Raw genomic sequence first — 15,119 nt, 5'->3', positions numbered from 1 at the left:
TTTTTTACCAAACTTGGAAGCTTCTTTCAATCAAAAGACAGTATCGTGAGGGAAATTTTTATTGATGTTTTTCCTCATTTTTGTTGAGTCTGCGATTAACAGAAAAAGTAGGCGAGACACCGGGTTCCGTGGAACCCTTACGAATTTTTTTTTCACAAAGCCGACAGATTACTATTACACAAAACCCGCTTTTTTACACTAGGCCGAAAGATTATTTCAACACAAAATCCGCTTTTTTGAAATCGGTAGGGAATCCTCTAAACCAAAAAGCAAGGCCGAAAGATTATTACTAGGAGTAGCCAATCAAAAATAATCGGACGGGAGTCCTCTAAACAAAAAGCTTGATGCGGTCCGACAATTTAAAAAGATTTTATCAATTTTCAACTAAAAATCTTCGGTCGGGAAGCCTCTAACCAAAAGAATAATGTACCTGTTATGAAGCGGCTGTTGATGCTGTACATTATTTCTCTTAATACTGAAAGCTACATTGCAATAATATATACCTGAGAGTGACCAGTGGCTGAGAGGTGGTAAGGTCGCTCTGCAATGTCTGCCATGACTGATACGAGATTGATAGCCATGGTCTGTATCATACTGCACTTTTAGTTTGACTTTAGCATTAAATAATGTAAAGCAGCAAAAGCCGCTTTATTGCATACTTATAGATTATCGTTGATCATCTCAACGAGATTGATTTTCTCGCTTGAGCCGGGACGGCGAAAGCGAGAAAGGCAATCGAGTTGAGATGACCAATGATAATCTATTTATCGCTATTTTACCTACATTTGAATCACAGGCACTTGTCTCAGAAAAAAAATTTCCTATATACCTTAATATAACACAAGGTACTTAACTAAATTTTTTGAAAAATGACCCCCCGTCCCGAATTCCCGTTATTTTTCGATTTCTCGGTTGTCAAACCTACTTAAACTTAATATGCCGTGAATTTAAATTGATTTATCTACACAATGGTATATGACACGACTATCATTGTTGTCGGGATCATTAGTAGCAGGTCTCAGAAGTCGGTCAACGGGATTTTTTTGGCATTCGTCTCAAACTTTGGCAACACCCAGTCCGCATGTAATTTTAAACTGGTTTCTCATTGGTCAATCGTCTGGCTAAAAATAAATGTGGGAAATTTTGGTCAATTTATAACTCTACATTAGTGTCGTTGTGTACACGTGTGTTTCATAACAAAATGAATGTCAAACAGCTTATAGCATTGAATGAGGTAAAAAATGGTCATAACCTTTTGCTTCCGGGGCAAAAAAGTGGAACGGGGAAGAGCCATTTGGTCTGTACTATAGAACAAGAACTAAAAAAAAGGGGGGAAACGGTAGCAGTCACAGGAACAACGGGAGTGGCTTCCTTGAATATAGGTGGGATTACTGTCCATTCCTGCTCCGGTATAGCAGATGGTCATTTTTCAAATGACGAACTATTACAAAAATTGACTATTGATGAATATTTTCGAAAATACAAGGGGTTCTGCAAGTTTAGGATTTTAAAAATGTCAATTTACCATTCAAATAAGGATTGACATATGTTTTTGTTTTGTTTTCCCTACTCAAAATGATATCAAAATGTTATTAGAAATATACATACTATGAACAAATAGCATTATTAGCTAAATACATCTTTTCATGATACTTCAAAAATTTCTCGCTTTTCAAACCTTTTGGAGTTATCTCAATATCTTATTTAAAGTCCAGAGAGAGTCTGAATGATGTCAATAAAATGGGAAAATCTGAGTTCTAAAATTAGAAACTCCTGACACATTCGAGAGACCTCAAAAACACTTATTTGGGTTTGTTTCACATAATCTGTAAAGAATTTACAATAAAGATAATAAGTTATAGTCAGAAGGAAGCTGACAGTTTTTATTTTAATAATTTTTATGATAATTCAATCACTGCGGGCTGGGTGTTGCCAAAGTTTCAGACGAATGCAAAAAAAGTCCCGTTGACCGACTTCTGAGACCTGCTACTAATGATCCCGACAACAATGATAGTCGTGTCATATACCATTGTGTAGATAAATCAATTTAGATTTACGGCATATTAAGTTTAAGTAGGTTTGACAACCGAGAAATCGAAAAATAACGGGAATTCGGGACTGGGGGTCATTTTTCAAAAAATTTAGTTAAGTACCTTGTGTTATATTAAGGTATATAGGGAAAAAAAATTCTGAGACAAGTGCCTGTGATTTGAATGACGAAGTTGTCAATTTCATGTCAATTTCGTTAGCAACGCCACGTGCCTGGGGCCGGTAACAAGAAGCATTCTTATGTCTTACGAATGTCGAAAGGGCGTCTTAAGATTTATGAGTGTAACAAGACCCAACCTCAGACCTATTTTAGAATGATTGACAGCCCTTAATGTTTTGAAAAAGTGCATGATTTAAGAACGATTCTTACGCCTACCTTAAAGCGATCTTACTAATTCCGGTAACACAAAATCATTCTTAAATTTTGGTCAGTTACTAAGTGTTCCTAAAAACAAACTTAGCAACTTAGGGGTGTACCAAGAACAATTCGCAATAGCTGCACTAGCTATTTTTTGTAAGAGTGGTCCCGACTACTCTTAGTTGTACATTCACTTGTTAATAATAGAAAAAGTTGCTTAAAAAAGTTAATACGTGAACCTTAGAACATTTTTATTCTAATTATTAATTCATCTGAATAGGAAATTATATATCAGTGTTTTCTTGGCCATGTGTGTGGAGAATGGTAGTTTCTCTTTATTGTAAATCATTACAATTTTGGCTTGTTGAGAGAAGTGTTAAATATAAAGCAAGGAGAAATTTGTGACCTTTTTTCAATTTTAAACCAAGAGTTCCAAATGATGAAGTTTAAATCACCACTTCTTAAATTTTACGGAAGCCATCATGAGTTGGTTGACCAATATGGAATATCCGTTATACAGATGATATCGGATATGTTCATTAGGTCGTAACTACAGTCCCATTCCTTTTTCACGAATGTGACATAACGATTTAGACTATTTACAGGCTTTGTAACATAATGAGCCACACGATGGGACCCACACGTGGAGCAGGATCTGCTTACCCTTCCGGATCATCTGAAATCATCCCCAGGGGTGAAGTTCTCGAAAGTATCGTAAGATTCGTCCTACGTCATAGATAAGACTAATTTTAGGATGGACTTGAAGTGCTGTACAACTTTATACTTTTTTCACTTTCAATCTTTTATATCTGGGCGTCACTGTTGAGTCTTGTGTGGACGAGGCGCGTTTTTTGGCGTATTGAATTTTAAACCTGATGCCTTTTGTTATCTATTAATCATGTGTTTCTTTGTCTAATACGTTCTCCTATTTATTTGTATTGTAATATTATGTTGTCATTTCAATAATATTCTTAACATTGCCATTAAAGTGCGAGGTTTGGCATGCCACAAACCAGGTTCAACCCACCATTTTTATCTTTAAAAATGTCCTGTACCAAGTCAGGAAAATGGCCATTGTTATATTATAGTTCGTTTCTGTGTGTGTAACATTTTAATGTTGTGTTTCCGTTGTGTCGTTTGTTTTCTCTTATAATTGTGAATTCACATTACTATAAGACGTGTCACGGTACTTTTCTATCCCAAATTCATGTATTTGGTTTTGATGTTATATTTGTTATTCTCATCGGATTTTGTCTATTGCTTAGTCCGTTTCTGTGTATGTTACATTTAAATGTTGTGTCGTTGTTCTCTTATATTTAATGCGTTTCCCTCAGTTTTAGTTTGTTACCCCAATTTTGTTTTTTGTCCTTTGATTTACGAGTTTTGAACAGCGGTATACTACTGTTGCCTTTATGTTAGAATCAACTTAGGACACTCTTAAGTTGTGTCTCGAAGCTATCTCAGACGCATCTTATGTTAGGATGTCCTAAACATATCCTAAGTACGAAATTTTAAATCGTTTAAGTAACTTTGTTATAAAACATTTAATAATGACGAAACAAATTATTAAAACTGTTTATGAATTTAATAATTTATATGTATAGAATTAATATGCATGATTTCAAATGTAATTATAAAATTATATAAAAAAAGGATTGTAAATTTAAACTGGAAAATAATTTGTTTTGAAATGGGAATTAAATTTGTAGTGATATCGTATCGTGAAACACGAAGTTCAAAGTTTAAAATCATGCACAATTTCTTTATATACGAGTTAATAACCGATAGTGCGTTTCATTACATGTTTATTTACACGTAAAAAATGAGCAAAAAGTGAATTTCAAACTTTATTAAGTTAGGATGAAGATAGGATGATCTTAAGACACCTAATTAGGTATCCTAAAGTTAGGACGAAAAGTGCGATATATCATAAGTTAAGAGAGCTTCGAGAACACGGTTTAGGACAAAGACTTGTCAGTCATAAGTTGGTCTTAGGACACGTCCTAATCCTAAGATAGCTTCGAGAACACCACCCCAGTTTTTAGCGGGTTTCGTGTTGCTGTTATACACCTATTTTTGAAAATTTTGCCTATTGTGTCTGTTTTGTTCACGCATCGTTATCAATATAATGGAATTTGATAAGAATGTCATACAAGTTAGAGGTTCAGCTCTTTAAACCAGGTTCAATCCATCACTTTTTTACAGTTTGAAAATGCCTGTAATAAGTCAGGAATATGACAAATGTCGCCAATTTGTTTGATGTGTTTTATCATTTGGTTAGGGACTTTCCGTTTTGAATTTTCCTCGGATTTCAGTATTTTTGTGATTTTATTTTTTGTAAGAAGGCTTTCAAAGAAAAAAAATATTGTTATAGTGAAAAAATATAGGAAGATGTGGTATGAGTGTCAATGAGTCAACTCTCCATCCAAATAACAATTTATAAAAGAAACCATTATAGTAGTGATTTGACCGAAATGAAAGTAGGATAGAAAGATAAGCCTACGTCATTTTTACAAGATTTAAATCCTACCTTGGCAAAATCAAATGACAAAACACATCAAAAACGAATGGACAAGAACTGTCATATTCCTGACTTGGTACAGGCATTTTCAAATGTAGAAAATGGTGGATTAAACCTGGTTTTATAGCGCTAAACCTGTCACTTTGTACGACAGTCTAACGAGCCCTTGCAAGTGAATTTATTTAAATAATAATTGTTACTTATTTAATTAGCCTTTCAAAAAAAAAAGGTAAGATATCACAGAAAAAACTTGTGAAATAGGATCTCCGACAAATTTTCATCGGAAGATCCATCCCCCTTTTAGAGAATTGAACCATTGACTCGTTTGGTGCATTAAAACATTTCGTTGAGTGAATGGCCAATACGATGTGACTATTATACAGCGAATTATATAGCTGACAATAAGGTATGAGATTTCCTCATTGTTGATTGCGTACGGGGGTCGATAATTGCTAACTACTAGTACATTCATTTTAACTCTAGTGGATATCTGTCTCATTTTGGAATTTGTACCACATCAGCTAATTTTTATATCATCAGTTTTCTTTATTACACATAAAGTAGTTTATGTGTAAACCCAGAACCAACTAAAATTATTTTTATATAATATTCCTTTTTCCTTATCCAGGTCTGAGGGTAAAACAGCGTATTTACGTAAAGAGTATCTCAAGGCAACTAAAAGGTTTAAAAGAACTACCAGAGGCATCAAATCATCCGACCGCAGTCACCAAATCCCGTATAAAACCTAAAGTCATTCCCCTAATCTACACCGTAACGCCAACGTACTATAGACTAACACAAATGGCAGACTTAACACGATTTGCAAACACTCTACGAAATGTTAGACGCCTACATTGGATCGTGGTGGAGGATTGGACTTTTACCAACCACAACGTTCACGATCTTTTACATACTTCTAATATATCCTTTACGTATATAGCACAAGCCACCAGAGAGACATCGAATGCTTCAAAGGGAAATGACCAGAAAAATTCAGCACTCGAATGGATAAATAAGAATCATCGTTTTGGAGAACCCGCAGTTGTCTATTTTGCAGATGATGATAATACTTACGATCTACGTTTGTTTGAAGAGGTTTGTTATTATGTAAATGATCTGGAGTTGCAAAAACGTCAGGCGCTAATGTTCCGTTAAAAATATCAATCTTGCAAGTAGAATTAATTTATACTATAAGTAAACTAATGTGCTTAGTTACAGATATGGATCCGTCTGTCTTTTCGCTTTCATCTAACTCCGACTGCGACTACACTGTGTTAACCCATGGTGTACTTGAGTTTTAGTTTAAGTGGCCATTTAAATTAAAATTCAATAAATAAAATTAGATAAAAATATTTAATAGTTTACTGAATTCCTCAATGTAAAATTTTAATTTTGTAACAGGAACAAATGAATAGTTAATAAATTAATTTTTGCTCTACATCCAGCGGCAAATATTTCATGAATCTTTATGAATGAAAACGATATTTTATTCTTTTACAGATGAGGTACACTAAAAAACTTTCCATGTGGCCCGTTGGATTCTCTGGGGCAATGAGGTTAGAGAAACCTATCGTCAAAGATGGAAAGGTAATACTAAAATAATTATAATCATAGTTTCAGCAAATGGAGGCAGTACATGTAATCGAAAAACTCGAGTTAACATTTTACCTATATTGCATTCATTGATTCACATGTAAAATGGGAGGGGGTGTTAAATACTTAGTTCTTGTTCAAGAAGCGAAACTTGTGTTGGTTTTGTTAAGGGTTTGAAATCAAAATTAAAAAAAAACTTACGAAGGAAAGGGGTCACGCTTGATGAACTGTTATCTGATCATCAAAGTTTAAATAGATCATAAATTGATAAAAGGTAAAATAAATCCAGACAAAATATAGAGTTATTATCATTCAGTACCACTATGGATAGTGATCAAGGACTTCTTACTAATAGTAGATAGTAAATACATGTTATTAGTATAGTATAAATATGTTAAAATGTCACAGGAAAACACGAAAATTATAGAAACTTAAAAAAAAATACGGACCTTAGATAAAATGGGAGGGCTAAAACAAAATGTCCTGTCTCCAATTACGTATGGAATAAACGAATACTTTTTGCGTTTAATGACCAATATTCCAGAGTAATATACGAAGAGACTGCTCATGCATGTGATATAAGTGCTGGCCAGAACACGTGTATTAGTTGAGTTCATAGACGTTTATTTATATAATAGTTCTTGAAATACTGGTCATTATCGTGATATATAGACTGCCCACAGGACAGTGGTATTGACTAAGATATATATAGTGATAATGACTGAGCCGAAGGCGAGGTCATTATCGCTGTCGCAGTCAATACCACTGTCCTACGGGCAGTCCATGTATCACGATAATGACCAGTTTTTCATGAACTATTATGTTTATTTCATTGAGAAACCATGTTTTGGAAAATTCTCATAAATTCAAAACGCCTAAAGCGAACTCGAGTAGTTGTACGATTTCTATAGCAAAGAGTGAAGACCAGTCGTAGTAATACTGCCATTCATTTTAGTGCAACTTTTCAGTATATAAATTCTTAATTAAGTTCTCTTTAATTTTACAATTAACGAAAAAATATAATAAAAAATTCAACAACTTAAATGTAATATTAAAAACAGGACCATGTTTTATAATAAGTACATCTTTCTAAACAGAGAAACAACGCCCCACCGGTCATTAACAGAGAAACCACGCCCCAACAGTCATTATCAAACGGAAACCACGCCCCAACGGTCATTATCAGACGTAAACCACGCCCCACCGGTCCATATCATGTAAAAGTTCTTTAACGACCGGTTTTCTGGTCCGTTTTGTTCTGTTAATGACCGATGGAATTTATTACTGAAGATTAATGAATGTCATGTGACCCCTTTTTATCCAATAAGAAAATCTTATTCTTAACCGATATGAAATAACATGGTTTAAAATGAGGTCGTGGGTTATACGTGCAAGCTTTTTAGATTTATAGCGCTGCATTTAATTAATTGTGCTGTTTTGATAATAAAATATATCATTTATCATTGTCTTATATTATAAATACATTTAGGTAAGAAATGGATATTTTTTTATCACTGAAATGGGCATTGGTTGATTTCTTTTCGTTGAGATAGTTAAACTTTGATTAAACCATGAAAATAAAACGTCCGATTTCACCCAGCTAATGTCCTATCAATTCGCTGAATAATCACAAATTACCAACGTCCAGCACTTGGTTGCACGAACGCTTTCAATTTTTCTTATAAATGAGGGTCTAAATAGTTTTTACATTTAAAATAGGGAATGATGGGCGAGGGGGAGGGGGGGAAGGGTGAAAAAATAAAGATTACAAAATAATTAGGTGCTAAAACAAAGAATGGAGAATACTTGGCCAATAAAAAAAAGAAACATGGCCTATATATATATATATAGAAATTCAAGAAAAACACAACTGAAAACCCCCAATCACCAAATACAAACGCTCATATACTGTAAACCAACTTATTTCCGCGAATACTTTATTTCGCGTTTAGCCCTTACTAGACCACTTCGCGCAAATCTTAATTTAGCAAATATCAAATTTTTTGTATGTAGTTTAATAAGGAAAAAATCCAAGTTTTACAAATTCGCGTCGATTTATGTTCGCGTTACGAGGAAATTACTTGGTTTACAGTTATATATGTTAGCGTATATATTGAAAGAAAGTCATGGCGCCATAAATATATATAAAATTCTAAATTTTCAGAAAGCTATTTCTATGGTTTACCAAAAATTCACAAAAGTGAGGAAATTTCAAATGCGGTATCAGAACAAAACAGTGAATACATATGATCGAACTTTTAAGACCAAATGATTCAAAATTTGGACCTATTGTGGGCAATCTAATTAAAAACCGATCTCTCATCGCTCCTGTTTCTGATATGTCGCGTGGGAGATCTAACGAAACCGGCTTTGAGGTCACATGTGAGTGAACTAAAAGTTATGAATTTATAAAGATATGCAAATGAGTTGACGACCTATTAATAAGCCAATCAAAAAAGTTTATGAATTATTTTGACTGACGATTTCGTCGTAAATAAAATGAGTTACATCCCTTTGCCTTACGTTAAACTTCCAAGATCGTGGAAGACTCAATTTCATTGGTCGAAAAAGACACACCTACGAGGTCACTCACATGTGACCTCAAAGCGGGTTTCGTTAGATCTCCCACGCGACATATCAGAAACAGGAGCGATGAGAGATCGGTTTTTAATTAGATTGTATTGTGGGCGGACCCAACAGCGTTACACAGGATTTAAGCCATTTTATAGACATTGTGCAGGGAAACTCCGCAAAAAAATAAAAAAATGATATTATGTCCATTCTGTATAAAAATGCTCAAATTCATAGATATTAAAGTTTTATTCTGCTAGTTAAGAGATCACCATCGATTTTAAATTTAGAGTATCAATTATCTGCGTGCCGCCATTTTGACATCTCCTCCGATTAGAAACCACGATATGCCTATAAACCACAAAGGACCAAAACGACAGTAACCTAATGTAGTCGTAATTGTGTATCGATATCTTGTCAATGATATCATACGGTTGTTTTATCTGACTAACTAACTTGATACGGAACATGTTATTAATTTTTGAATAACCATGTTCTGTCGTTTTAAAACTGTTTATGAAGGAATTAGTTAAAAAGTCAAAGTTCAAAGTCATAAATGATCATAAATAAGTGTTCCGTGAAAATTGTTTTCGAAAATCTAATTTGTTCATAATTCTTTTATGTAATAAACTTATTTAAATAAATTCGGACCTTTGGAAATTTAGATATAAATCAATAAGCATTTAAATGATTGATTGTTGGTTGCTTTACGCCGCATTAGCACAAAAAGGCTATATCGCGGCGAAGCATTTAAATGAAACCTGTACATGCTGGTGTATTTCAGATACATGTTTTGCTGTAATTATTTTTTGTATACACCTTATCGCTATTTAGTCCATTCCGGGAAAAACAGTCATTTATACAACTTCCTGTTTTGGGTCACCGGCCGCGAAAAATGGAGGTCATCAGTAGTGAGCTGAGGGAGAAAAAGTGATCATCAAGAAACTTTGATAAAGTATGATCCACTTTTTTCGAAATTAAAATTAAAGTAAAAAAATATTTTATTTGAAGTATTTACGGTAGTTTAAACAGGTCTCATTAAAAAGTATCATGCATGGTGCATTGTTTAAACAGGGTCCCAGATAACTTCAACTGGATGAAAAAGTTGTGTAATCTTAGAACTTATCCGGAATGGAATAAATAGCGATTAGGTGTATTTTATCCCGTAAGAAGGAGATGCGAGTTGTATTTTTAAAACAGCAACAATTCCCTTTAATTTCAGTCAAAGTTAGAAATTCAGTATATGGCTTGATCACATGTTATTTTGATTTTTGAAGATAAAAATACTTCAATTTAGTGTTAAACAAACAACTCATTGCCATTAATAATAGTTTAGTATTTACAACCGTTATTGATAGGGACTTGTTATTAATTAGTGGCTTCTTGTGGCACATTTCACTTTTTGAAGACCTTTCACTTCCTCTTTTGGAAGCTATGGCAATGAAATACAAGCTGGGCTCATTCATGAATAAAACGAAACAATAAGCTTTCCCTGCTTGTTAAAAAGGCATTTGAATTTACCACTTAAAGATAATTGATCCTATTCAAGTGTATTCAGATTTACCCAAACATAAAATTAAATTGTGACTTTTTTTTCCTGTGACTTATTTTCTTGTGACTTTTTTCCTGCGACTTTTTTCCTAGGTATTTTGTGACTTTTTTCCCGTGACTTTTTTTCCGTTTACCATAATATACATCTCTGTCTTGCGTGTCCGATAGTGATATACTAGTCATTACTAAAACTCATACGCTTGTTTATAAATAACATTTCTGGTGTAAAGAATATTATTGATAAAAATCTAAATAAAAAAAAAGATTTGATAAAATAAAAATCTGTTTACACATTTTTTCCAAGGGTAAATTTTGGAAAATGTAATTACTCGTTGTCAAATTTGAAACATACAAAAAATATTGATTTAACAAAAATGTACACGCAGGACGATATTTAACTTGCTTTGGTTCATCGAAGTTATGGACATAGTAAAATCACAGATTTATATTTCAATAAGATTGTTCTCGAACAAACTTTAAGGAAGGAATTCGTCATCATCACAATTGTTGGGTATAATGTATAATAATGTGAACATGGTTCTGTATTGTATGCCAAATTTCCTGTTCCGACATGCATGTTATATATATGCCACTGGACGTACACTTAATATCCCCAAGCACATTCATATGCCATTTTGGTACTTAGATACTTGGAACAATTATTATACAAAAAAATGAGTCATAAATACGGAAATGAATTTGCCATTTACATACGTCAAAACTGGAAACGATTTCTTGACGATTGTTTTATAATTTGGAATTCGGATATATATATCTGTCTCAGATTTTCATTCTGATTTAAACTCTTTCAATCAACATATTTGTTTCACTATTAACAGAAATGTCAGGAAAATGCCGTTTTGCCGGATATTTTAGTAACTATAACGGAAAACAATGAAATTGTCACAGATATCTTCTCTAAAGACACTTATACACAAATGTATTTAAATTTTTACTCAAAGTACAGTCGAAAAGTCTGAAACGATATTTAATATCTTCAAAATTTGACTTTAACCAAGGACGTATAACTAACATATAATATACGTCCTTCCTTTAACGAAACTATACCTATTGTAAAAAATGTACCGATAAACGTTGTATGGCTTGTCCAGATTTAATAGAAGAAAGTTCAATTTATTTCAAGAATGGAAAGCATTTTACAATTTAACAAAATGTGTTTTGTAAATGTACAAACGTCATATTTTTTCTCATATTTTCAAAATGTGAGGAATTCTATGTTGGAGAGACAAAAAATGAACTGCGGACTAGAATGACTTTACAGACAGCAAACTAACCATGAAGATTTAACACTCATCAGGGCTAACAACCATTTCCATCGTTGTTCTAATGGACGATTTAAAATATTTCCATTGTATATGGTCAATCGTCAAAATGATTTTCTCCGGAAGAAGAAAGAAGAATTATTCATAAACATTCTCAACCCGGGATTAAATGATAAATAATATGTTAATTTTATCGTTACATTTTAAAGACTTTTGAGATGAATACTGACATTTTTGTGCTTTGTAAAGAATATTACCATAAAAGATTGGATGTGAAATACCTGCACGTATAAGATGTCTGCATGTTGAGTTATATTTACGAATGATTTCCTTATACCGATGATAAAATTAAGTAAATGTTTTGACTAATTTGTGATATCGAAAACCCTAGTGGAATCATTTTTCAGTAATACATAAATTTCTCACGCTAAAATCCAATACGTTGTTACATACACGAGCGAATCGTGCAAGTTGAGATATATAAACACCATAAGATGGTGACAAGGGAACGTCACCATCTAAAAATGGATAATTAACGATAGGAAATAAAAAAATCATCCCTTTTATCATAATTGTTTGAATTTAGCTTCCCGTTAATAATATAGATGTGGTTATTCGGTTACCATTAGCTTTATTTACTTTACGTTTTTTTTTCTGTATGTGTAGGTGACGAACTTCAGTGCGTGGTGGTCAAACCATCGAGTGTTTGCTGTAGACATGGCTGGTTTTGCTATCAATACCAATGTTTTATGGGATTATTATCCAATGAGATTTGAGACTATAGTACCAGCTAAAACGTGTTGTATGGCAGAAACTCATTTTCTAGAACAATGTTGTACAAGGGAAGATATTGAACCAAAGGCAGACAACTGTACAAAGGTTGGTATATATAGAAATCGAGAGAGAAAATGGCGGGATTTTTTAACAGTTTAGCTCTTATTTGTATATATCGGTAAACGTGAATAAATTATAAAATGCCAATGTATTATTATATTTTTATAAGGGAAATTGGAGGAGGACAAAGAATGTCCAAATATGTATATTTTCTTTGTATCCATGCATCTGATGAGTTGAACTCGGCTTTTCAATTGATTTTTAGAGTTTGTTCTTATATTGCACTGTTACACCACTGTCCCAGTGTAGAAGGGTTGGCGCCTTCAAGCTTTTTAACCCCACCACATAGTTTATGTGTCTTCCCAAGTCAGGAGCCTGTAATTCAGAGGTTGTCGTTTTATCAGTATATCCTATTTTTTTCGGTTCATTATTTTGTACCTGTATCAGGCCGTTAAATTTGTCGTTTGAATTGTTTTACACTTGCTATTTCGGGTCCTTTTGTAGCTGGCTATGAGTTATGGGTTTTACTCATTTTTGAGGGTCAAACTTGGGCTTAATTAGAGTATCTAGTATAATTTTGTATTTTATTACCTTGTTCGTCAAGAAATATAGCCACTATGGCCAAAATGGAACATAGGGGTAAAATGCATTTTTGTTTAAAGAAAAGAACATGTAAATAGCATTTTAAAGCCACTCAATAATATATATTGAAAATAAAAAATAATTATTGATGAATGAATTTAGCAAAAAAAATGGAGATGAGATTCAGCCTCTTGTTTAGTTTTTCAACACTATCAAGCAAATTATTTTTTCAAAATTTAAGACTTTAACAAAGGTTAATGGAAAATCTGCATTAATAAAATTGAGAATGGAAATGGGGAATGTGTCAAAGAGACAACAACCCGACCAAATAAAAAACAACAGCAGAAGGTCACCAACAGGTCTTCAATGTAGCGAGAAATTCCCGCACCCGGAGGCGTCCTTAAGAATTTTTTTTTGTCCTCTGCTTGACCACAATGTTTTTTTCTCTCGTCAAATTGAGGATCACAATTTTGTTTTTGGAAACAATTATACACATCCCCCTCTTGAAGTTAAATGATCGTTCCCTTATAATATGTATAACAGATTAACAGATCAACTTGACCAAGACGTTGTTGACAGAAATATTATCAAAAGACGAACAGTTTAGTTTTAAATGTCACTGTTCTAATGTCTTACTTACATTAGCTAACGTACATACAATTTCAGTTCTTTTTCTATTATAGGTCTATGTATGGCATACGAAAACAGTGAAGCCAGGCCTGAGAGTCGGCCAATCAAAAAATGAAGATATATATGTTTAATCAGTCTATGAAACCACAAGACTGAAGTATCTGATGGTCTATAGCGGCACATTTGTTGACGTGTTACATATTTGTTTTTCGTTCAATTTTTGTACATTAATTAGGCCGTTAGTTTTCTCGTTTGACTGAATTGTTAAATACATTTGCCATTTCGGGGCCTGTTATAGCTGACTATTCGGTATGGGCTTTGCTCATTGTTAAAGGCCGCATGGTTATACCTATAATTGTTCATTTCTGTGTCATTTGGTCTCTTGTGGAGAGTTGTCTCATTGGCAATGGACAGACCTATTTTTATGTACGTATCACATAATTGGTATTTACAAGAGCAAAACACACAGGTGATCACAGGTGGCACACGAAGAGCATCATCTTATAACAAGTCTGGGTCACGTGAGCTAACCCCCAGTTTTCAGTAGGTTTTCGTGTTGATCCGTCTTTAGTTTTCTAGTTTATTTATTAAAAAAAAAATGTCACTGGATTTTCAGCCGTTTCATTTCAACTCCACCTTTTAAAGATACAAAATGTATATCTTTGTGAATTGAGCGAGCTTTGAACTCTACGCAATCAACAGCTCATCTATTAATAGATTATTTTCATGGTTTTGGAAAGGCAGAATACGTTCACAATAAGTTTAAACAATAGAACACACGCTGAAATGTCTTGCCTTCTTTACTATCCATTGCTTTAAGGTTATAAACCCCGACAGACAGATAGTTGACCTATTGGACAGAATTTATAAGAAACAAACTTAAAAGATCTTAAAAGATTGACCAATGAACCAATATAACCTTCTAATGAGGCCATGGTCAGAAGATAAATTTATAAATTGCCAGATCAACATACACACCTTACAATCATTTCATACGCCAAATATAGCTGACCTATTGCTTATAGTATAAGATAATTTTAACACAAACAAAAACTTAAAATTGAGCAATGAACCATAAAAATTAGATCAAGGTCAATTGAAACGAGGGTTTCTTATCGTCGAGTTGCAAGTTGCGAGTAAAGAAAGT

General features: G+C 33.3%; 1 long non-coding RNA gene across 1 annotated transcript; it reads left to right on the top strand.

Annotated features, from left to right (window-relative positions):
• Window positions 1-5,559: 5,559 nt before the first annotated feature.
• On the top strand, window positions 5,560-14,795 carry LOC143062143 (uncharacterized). The gene is made up of 4 exons (XR_012974573.1): window positions 5,560-6,023; window positions 6,429-6,515; window positions 12,593-12,805; window positions 14,026-14,795. It is a non-coding gene; the product is annotated as an uncharacterized LOC143062143 (long non-coding RNA).
• The last annotated feature ends 324 nt before the right edge of the window (window positions 14,796-15,119 follow it).

This window comes from Mytilus galloprovincialis, chromosome 2 (genome assembly GCF_965363235.1).
Source record: "Mytilus galloprovincialis chromosome 2, xbMytGall1.hap1.1, whole genome shotgun sequence".
In the NCBI taxonomy this organism is placed as follows: Eukaryota; Metazoa; Mollusca; class Bivalvia; order Mytilida; family Mytilidae; genus Mytilus; species Mytilus galloprovincialis.
The sequence above is the reverse complement of the archived record's forward strand: the minus strand, read 5'-3'. Positions and strand labels throughout refer to the sequence as shown.